The 9,854-nt window shown below is 43.8% G+C and overlaps 2 pseudogenes; both read left to right on the plus strand.

Moving 5' to 3' along the window:
- Nucleotides 1–653: 653 nt before the first annotated feature.
- On the plus strand, nt 654–1,144 carry LOC146188349 (uncharacterized; annotated as a pseudogene).
- Nucleotides 1,145–1,155: 11 nt separating this feature from the next.
- Nucleotides 1,156–8,958, plus strand: LOC146188350 (uncharacterized; annotated as a pseudogene).
- The last annotated feature ends 896 nt before the right edge of the window (nt 8,959–9,854 follow it).

Below are 9,854 nucleotides of genomic sequence, written 5' to 3' on the forward strand. Positions count from 1 at the left end.
CTCGCATGGAAGGGGTGGCCACAACACTGTCAGCGAATGCTGATCTGTCACCCGGAGCTCCGTTCAGCAATTGGCCTCTTTCTCATGGATAGCAATTTTACAAATTTCACACTATTGCTCAGTCCTTGGGGCTGTAGGATTGCGAGCAAATTTGACTACACCAGACCTAGCAATTTATTGCTCTTACGTCGATTCTGTACCTTACACGATCTTTCACCAGCCTCGTCAAGAAAACGCGGCCACTTGAGCAACTTCCAGCTAAGCTAAGATAGCTCCGTAAGAGCAACAAGAGGCTACAAGGACGGCTGCTTCAGCGCCGTCGAAGACCGCTGCTTAATTGGTAAAGTATGCGTGAGCATTTAACTCCGGCTATTGCTGCTTTTCTTGAAGCTCAGTTGAAGATGTGCAACGCCAGCAGTTTTGGTCGTCGATGGTGCAGCGAAAATAAAGCCTTTGCTTTAGGTTTATACTTCCAGAGCCCGAAAAGTTGCAAATATCGCAGGAAACGCCTAAAACGTCCATCTCTTAGATATATACAGATGTGGGTTGGACGCGTACCACTGAGGGCTGGGTTTTAACCTCATGGTTTTGGTTTGATTAAAAAACGGGTAGCGTCTTTTTACAACAAGACAGGGCATGCACCATAATTTTTGATGAAATGCACACTTCAAAGGAGCTTTGGTACAATCCAGTGTTTGACAAAGTTGACGCCCTTGAAGAGTACAGTGCAGTACAAGGTCCAAATCTCGCAAACAAGGCGCTTTTCTTCATGGCTATGGGAATTTATTCTTTACACTTATGGCAGCGCCTGCGACTGCTCGCTCTGCATGACCTTCTCTTCGAATGCCACAAAATGTTGGTTGGAAACGGATTGCAGCCTATGGCTGTGGGTTGTAGCCAAGGGAAACAAAGTGTTTCTTTGTTTTAAAACCTGACCCCTCAATATCCGTACTTAGGTGTGAATTGTGAACCACGTGTCTTTATTTTTAACCACCACATTTTCTCAAGTGCTTGCCCAATATGTTCAAGTAAGACTTCAGTGTAGGCAGTTACACAATTAAGAGCTCTTACATATATAGAGGTTTATGAGAGGGATAGAGAAATGCAAATTCGGTTTGGAAGAGTTTTGGAAGAGTTTTTGTAGTCTAAGAGAACAATGAAGTTCTAAGCTGCGCACGGCAGCCTCTTTGCATCCGTGGATTCTGCCAAACTATGAGCGCAGTGTTGCTGTTATGGAAGCACCTGGCATCTCACTATGGTTTTAGATACCTCCTTATCATACACCTAAACCCGGATGCTCTTCAAAACACTTTTTCAATTCTTAGATCAAATGGAACGAACAGCAATTCATCTTGATGACAGTTATAAGCAACATTCCGCAACAACTGTGCTGTAGACATGACTTGCCTTCTAGCAAATCTCAGCGTTTGTTTCACTAAATCTGGTCCATCTTTTTGTGCAGCTACATCTTTGCCAATTGCAGCAGTTGTTTTGACGTGTAATTATCCATCTCTAATGGCAGAGAACAAGATTGTCTAGTTTCCTAGCTGGCTTGTCTGCACGTTTATCAATGGCCACAGGTGTGTTACATGGTAGCGTACGTGCGAGTTGAGGCTCGAAAACGCCGCCTTTGCTGATCAGAACCAATGTCCCTTGTACTTAAGTGTCAAAAATCCTGGAGAAGGTGACTTTGGGAGCCTATCAGTTCCTCCTCCCGCCTTTGTAGCATTCATCAAGGCTTGCGAGCAGCTTTCTGTCGCATTTGCTTCTAGCATTGGGGGTAAAGAACGTTTAGGGCAAGATCTGTGCGTGTTGCTTTATGCCAAGGTAGGAAAAATGAGACGGGTTCAATGCTGGTGAACCGAATATCGAGCGAAAGCAATAGCTGCGGGTGACCGAGCGTTCTTCTTCTTCTGTTACGCACGGCGCCGGCTAACGTCACGCGGGGTTTGAGCATGCACATAACGGGTGGGCACACTAACAAAAAACTCGGCTCTGACCCGCATAGTGTAGCTTTACGCTACAAAATTGCTGACAGTGTGTGGGAATCACCTTCTAAACGCGGTACCCTTGGGTAACCTTTGTAAAGGCGCACATTTTCACATCGAAATATACATATAATTTGAAGGTTGCACAATGTAACCTTTCCACTTTTAACCTTTGTAAATTTACAAATGTAAAGGTTACTTATTTTTATGAATAGGTTACGCATATTTGTTTAGCGCTGTGACCTTAACAAACGTATACATAATCGAGTTAGGCATAGGTTACATTCCTAAAATGTGCAACCTTTGTACACCACAATGGCTAGCCTAAATCTAGCAAAACTTTTATTGTAACTTGCGGAACGTGATAAAATACAAAGGTCTGCTGGATTTCTATTTGAATGAAACAAAAATTGCCAAACCAGAGAATGGTTTAGAAAAGTTAAAAAGGACCAACATCGGTATGATAGTCAACTTGTTCATGAAATCTAGCATCTTCAAGACTAGAGGAAATACATAACAACAAACTTCCCATATATTGTGTACATTAAAGAAAAACTAAAGAATGTAACATGCAGGTATGTTCAAGGCTGCACTTATGCAAACGTTTTGCAAAACAAATATATCGCAATAAATGGGCATGCAAGGTACTGGAATATGGGCCCATATTACGGTATTACTGTTGGCATTTCAAACGGAACCAAGTCGAACAAGCAGCTCAATAAAGCAAGGTCAGATGAAGTCTTGCTTCGAAAAGAGCTTGTCGACAACATATCACGGTATTGCAATGCAAAATAAAAAATAGGCACAGTGATTGCAGTACTAAAATGAACAAAATAAAAGCCCAATTACTCAAGACCAAGTGCAAAGTCAACTTGACATTGTGTAAGGGATATAACAGGCACAAAATATAAATGATAAAATTATCAGAGAATGCAATATTGTGATCACATATTTTATCATACTTTTTAAAAGAAAGAATAAAGTGACTAGAATAAAAGATCAAGAAAAGGGATAGAAGCAGTAGAGATAACATGATTTCTTTTAAAACTTTCCGCCACGCACAAACCTAAACAGCAATCAATGGATTTGAACATCTTGACTAAGCAGCACACAGACATAATTGTACCTAAGAGCTTTCACAGGTGCGTAACATCAACGAATTCGGCATAACTTTCCTAGATTATGTAAACAAAAGCCCTTCGTGGGTCCATCCTCCTGTCCCTTTAATAAGAAAAATGCACAATGACATGAGCAATAACTTGTAACATCAACAGTGCAGTAACCTTTAAAACACTCGCATTGGTACATCAACTTGTGTTCATATACTTCAACAGATTAGAAAGTGAACAAATGAAAAACATTTCATTCCAGAACATTAGAACACATTATTCTTTTTCAAGAGCATCAACAGGCTCTTAAGTGGGTTAGTCAGTCGTCCATGTGGCAGTACACTGTCGAGCAGGGCAATCTTCAGCAGCAGAATTAGTATGGCGGAAAACGCTGCCGCATAGTCGAGGTTTTTTATGTAATACTTCATCAAGCAGAAGGATGCCAATGCTGATCGAGATCACTTCTTTACTACTTCCAGCGTAAACGCGTCTGTTCAGCACAGGTATATACATCAGGTGCAATCACTTGAAACTCTTCTGGCAGTGGGATCTGTGGAATGTTAAATTAGAGTCAGTGAGCAACAACTCGTCCTTAAAGCATGGCAGATCTTCTCACCAGAGTGAAACATATATGGTACACACAGAACACGAGAAGGACTGACGGCACTCCCAGAGGTCTCAGCTTTCGTTTCTATGTCGTTGTTTTTTCATTCCAACCTGTAAACTAGCGAGAATGCGACAGTTAAGCTATCAAAGGTCGGAAAGTAGCTATAGTCGCACAAATTGAGGAAGCTCGCCGAGCTCGTGTATAAGGTTATTCGCGCAATAGAGGCTTGTGAAATAAGAGCCCGGTACGTACAAACAGTCTGTCTCGAAGCGATCAGATGCAGCTACATCTCCCGTGGTTTTCACGAGGCTTCAAATTTAAGCACTCTATTAGAGCTCTAAAGGTTTTTATTAAACAATATTGTCCTCGGTGAAACAATTTCCTGCGTCTACAAGTGCTTATTTCACGTTTTGTTATAAGCCTTTGTGTATTCAACCCACTTACGCATTAAAGCAAGTGCTGTTAACTATGCTGTTGCACTTCATAAATTCCACTCTTTTACTGTAGGTCACGTAGGCAGTATACGATGTAAAACAAACGAAGTGAAATTTGGTCACGGTATACAGTTAAGCGGAGAAACATGGGAGAGGCCTTCGCCCTGCAGTGGGTATAGTCAGGCTGATGATGATGATGATAGTGTCGCTGCATACCGTCCCTACTACACTGAAACATCAAAAGGCTGTCTGTCATATCGCAAAATTTACAGGCTATTGTTCGGTACAACCACACATTCTTTATTTGTTACACGCGCATAGCTGTAGCGCAGTACGGTTACGGCGAAAAGATCAATCGACAGAGTGAAAAGACGTGCAAAGGTTTCCAATTTTATTCGTGAACAGAAATATAGCCGCACTTTCTAAGCGTGCTGATCTGAAAGTATAAGACAACGCGACTGTAACCAAAGCGCCCACACGCTAGCGAACGGTCAAAACCTAGCGCTGAATTACCAATCTGTACTGTTCATAGATTGTACCCAATAATTCGAGCCACCGACCTAAACCAATATCATAGATAAGTAGACTCATCAACACAAACTCTCATACGGTAAGTCAGTCATGCACTGGTACAAAGCTATTGAACCTGATTTAGGTACGAAATCGAGTTACAGAACGAGCCTTACAAATGAGCAGAGAAAATACAAGTTTTGATAAGCAACGAATAAACGAAGACTACGCAGTTGTTACGGAGTTTTAGATGAAATAGAAGCCACTCACCCAAATCCGTGATACTGCCTTGAGTTATTCAACAGTTGCTGCAGCAGTCAAAAATTAATCGTGCTAGCTGCGAAGCCATCCGACGAGCAATGACGTACCACTGACAGCCACATAATGGTTCGTTGCAGCTGCCGCGATGCGCAATTCACACGTCTCGTTCTGTTTAGCGACATTGGCGATATTGTAGTACGCTAGTTAGTTCAGTCGTTCAGTAGTGTCCGACTCTTCGTGGCCCTATGGACCATATCATGCCCCGCTTTCCGGTCTCTTACTATCTTCCTAACATCACATAACTTCATCTGCAGCGCCTCGAGGTTGCCATCTAACCATCGCGTTCGCGGTCTACCCCTTCTCCGGTGACCTTCAACCTTTCCCAACATCAAATCTTTCTCCAGCGACTCCTCTCCTCTCATGAGATGACCAAAGTAGCTGAGCTTTAATTTTAGAATTTGGCTCTCCCATGAGCAGTCAGGGCTTATGGTCGACAATATCGATTGATGTGGTCTTCTGGCAGTCCAAGGAACTCTCAAGAGCACCACAATTCAAACGCCTCAATTCTTCACCGGTCAGCCTTGTTCACAGTCCAACTCTCGCATCCATATATCACAACTGGAAAGACCATAGCACGTGTTATACGGATCTTAATTGGCAGACTAATGTCTCTGCTCTTTACTAGGCGGTCAAGGCTAGAAATGGCTCTCTTTCCCAGAAGCAGGCGTCTCCTAATTTGATGGCTGCAGTCTCCTTTCGGGGTAATCTTGGAGCACAAGAAGAGAAAATCTGTCACAGCTTTCACTTCTTGTCCCTTGATGCTCCAGGACGTGATAGGGCAAGACGCCATAATCTTTGTCTTTTTATGTTGAGTTTAAGCCCAAACTTCTCACTCTCATCTTGTACGCCCATCAGAAGTCTCTTGAGTTCCACTTCACTTTCTGCCATTAAAGTGGTATCATCCGCATATCTAAGGTTGTTGATAAGTTTTCCAGCAATCTTCACTCCAGCTGAAGACTGGTCCAGTCCCGCCGTCCTCATGATGCACTAAGTATATAGGGTTAAAAGGCAGGGCGACAATATGCAGCCTTGTATCACTCTTTTCTCAATCGGAAACCAATCAGTAAGACCATGCCCAGTTCTGACTGTGGCCTCTTGCCCTTAATACAGGTTCCTGAGGAGACAGATGAGGCGAATTGGAACTCCCATATCTTGGAGAGCTTGTCACAATCTGCTGTGATCTACGCAGTCAAACGCTTTCGCATAATCGAAAAAGCAGAAGTAGATGGGTTTCTGGAACTTTCTTGCTTTTTCCATGATCCAGCGAAGGTTGGCAATTTGGTCTCTAGTTCCTCTGCCCTTGCAAAACCCAGCTTGCACGTCCGGAAGCTCCCAATCGACATACTGCTGCAGCCTTCCTTGGACTATTTTGAACATCACCTTGCTAGCATGCGAAATAAGCGAGATTGTGCGGTAGTTGGAACAATATTTGGCACTGCCTTTCTTTGGAATGGGGATGTAAACTGACCTCCTTCAATCCTTCGGCCGCTGCAGGGTTGTCCAAATTTGCTGACATAATGTATACAGAGCATTAACAGCGTCATGGTTGAGGTTTTCAAGCAACTCAGCTGGAACGCCATCAATTCGGCTAGTTTTGTTCTCAGCAAGGCTGGCTAAGGCCCATTCAGCTTCACTCTTCAGAATGCCCGGCTCGAGGTCAGTAATCACAACCGTCTTATGTTGGGTTTGCACATCCGGGTCCTTCTTGTACAGTTCTTCTGTGTATTCCGGCCACTTCGTCTTTTTCTCTGAGGCTTCAGTGAGGTCCCTACCTCGTTTGTCCTTTATCACGCCCAGCTTCCCACAGAAGCTTCCTTTGATATCTTTGAGTATCTTATACAGAGCTCTTGTGTTCCTCAGTTGGCTGTTATCATCAACTGCTTGCCACTGTATGTTCAAGAAGGCATTCTTATCTCTCCTTGCTATTTTCTGAAAATCCCATTGAGAAGCTTGTATCTTTCTCTTTCCCCCATAACGTTTGCCATTCTCCTTTCCCCAGCTATTTGCAAAGCCTATTCAGACAACTAATTAGCTGTCTTGCATTTCTTTTGCTTTGGAAGTACTTTAGTAACAACGTCTTGTATTATATCACGAACATCAGTCCACGTCTCTTCTGGCTTTGTGTCTTCTAGATATAATTCTTGAAATCGATTCCTCACTTCCACAGCATATTCTGATGGAATTTGATCCAGATCATACCTGAAAGGCCTTCTAGTTTTAGGCGTTTTCTTCAATGGAACATTAAATTTGGCAACAAGAAGCTGATGAACGGTGTCACAATCGGCCCCAGACCTTGTTTTTACTGATTGTATAGCGCTATTCCATCTCTGTCGGCAAATAATATAATCTATCTGATTCCTGTACAGACCGTCCGGTGAAGTCCGTGTGTACAGGCGCCTCTTGCGCTGTTGAAAATGAGTATTCGCTATGGTCAGGTTGTTTTCTTGACAAAACTCTACTAGCCTCTGCCCAGCTTCATTTGTCTCACCAAGACCGAACTTGCCTGTAATTCCGGATATTTCTCCACTCCCTAGCTTAGCATTCCAGTCACCTATGAGAAAAACGACGTCTGATGATGGGGTGCGGTCTAAAAGGCATTGTAGGTCCGCATAAAATCTCTCAACGTCAGCTTCTTCAGCAGTAGTGGTCGGTGCATAGACTTGGATAACTGTTATGTTGAAAGGGTGACCTTGGATCCGAAGTGAAATCATTCGGTCGTTTTTGGGTTGTACCCTAGCACTGCTTTGCCCATTCTTCTGTTTACCATGAGAGCGACCCCATTCCTTCACTTGGATTCGTGCCCACAATAAAACACACAATGGTCGCCGGAATTAAATTCTCCCGTTCCGGTCCACTTGAGCTCGCTGATACCCAAGATATCAATGGTCAGTCTGTCCATTTCTCGCTTGACGACTTCCAGTTTACCTTGCGTCATAGATCTTACATTCCACGTTGCTACGTGATATATCTCCTTGCAACATCGGTCTTTCCGCTCGCTTCCCGACACGTCCACAACTGTGCGCCCTTTTAGCTTTAGCCTAGCCGCTTCATTCGTCCTGGAGCTACTAGCAATCGCCCTTTGTTCATCCTCAGTAACATGTAGGATGCATTCGAACCTGGGGGGCTCATCTTCCGGCGCCATACCATTAATGCTATTGTGACTGGCCATAGGAATTTCTTGGCAGGAAATACTGGCGTGGGTTGCCATTACCTTCTCCAGTGAATCACATTTTGTCAGAACTCTCTGCCGTGACCTGCCTATCTTGGGTGGCCCTACACAGCAGAGCTCACTACTTCAGCGAGTGTTCAAGCCCCTCCGCCACGATAAGGCAGTGGGTTATGAAGGGGATTGTAGTACGTACATAGATAGGCCCATTGACTTTCATATCACCCCAAACAACGCACATAAGTAACACCATAAGCAAACTGCGTACTTCATGAGAACTTTAAAGCAGTCGAACTGACTGCGCAAACGGCGAAGCCGCCAACACGTCGTAACGTTCGGGCTTCCCGTCGTCCAGACCCCCTCGTGCAACCCAGCCAACCGTTCGGCAAATGACTCCGCTTTTCAAAAATGTAGGTCAAGCGCCGCGCATGTGAGCATGCGTATATCTATGGGCATATCTCCTGTCTTGTCGGCACATAAGTTACCAAGCTGCTCATAGGTTATTGTGCACAGGTTACTTGACAATAATTTGATGGTAACCATTGAAATGCTTGAAAATAGGCCGTTGTAACCTTTAGTCTTTTCAAAAATAAATAAAACATGACCAAAAGCTGAAACTGGAGACTTGTAACCTTTGCTACATAGGTTACTGACGTTTAAAAGTTACACTTAAGGTTACTGTGTTTAGAGTGTATGTTTGGGATCATTTTCTTGCCTTGTTCGTCAGGGTGAGGTTGCACTGGCTTCCACGCAGCCACAATCTTGAACTTCTCATTCAAACTACTAGAGAGCTACGAAGCAGGCACTGCGATTCAGCAAATGAAAACGATGCAGGTCCGGATCTAGTGGCCGTGTTTTGTGAAGTTGCAGGCTATTTTTCAGCATGTTTCAATGTAGCGTCTACCATCCTTCATCCACTATGTCAGTCCTTAGGGTACTTTTGCCTTTTCCAGCCTGTTCAATTGCCCTGCTATTTTTAAGCATGTTTCAATGTAGCGTCTATCATCCTTCATCCACTATGTCAGTCCTTTAGGGTACTTTTGCCTTTTCCAGCCTGTTCAATTGTCCCTTTATTCTTGTGCAATGCTGTCAGATAAAACTCCGCAACTATAAAGCGAATTGCTCTCGAAGGAGACCTTACATGAAGTGGATTAACCTAGTTTCCGTGCTGATTTTGTTAATGTTTCCTCCTGCCAGCCCCCCGAAGTCTCGTGCTCGCAGGTATAATGAAATCAAGCATTGTCATCATAACTACCACTCTGCACCACTGGCTACCAAGCCATCTTTATGCAGGCTTGTTGCATCTTGGGGTGTTTAGTAGGATCATTTGCACCACAACGAACAGCAGAACAGCGCTGGACCTTTATCTTACTATGTTTTAACATACCGTACATTGATTACATGCTTTACTGCCATGTAAAGGTCCTTAAACTTCAATGTAAGCTCTACTTCATGTGTGTTTTAGTTGATTAGAGGTACTCCAACTTCCCCTTCATTAGATCACTGCCTTGTCGTGGCGGAGCGGCTTGCGAAACTCGATGAAGTCGTGAGCTCTGCTGTGAAGGGCCACACAAGATAGACAGGTCACGGCAGAGAGTTCTGACAAAATGATTCACTGGAGAAGGTAATGGCAACCCACTCCAGTATTTCCTGCCAAGAAAGCCCTATGGCCAGTCAAAATACCATTAACGATATGGCGCCGGAAGATGAGCCCCCAAG

This window comes from Amblyomma maculatum, chromosome 5, assembly GCF_055883805.1.
Source record: "Amblyomma maculatum isolate TAMU_Amacu chromosome 5, ASM5588380v1, whole genome shotgun sequence".
In the NCBI taxonomy this organism is placed as follows: Eukaryota; Metazoa; Arthropoda; class Arachnida; order Ixodida; family Ixodidae; genus Amblyomma; species Amblyomma maculatum.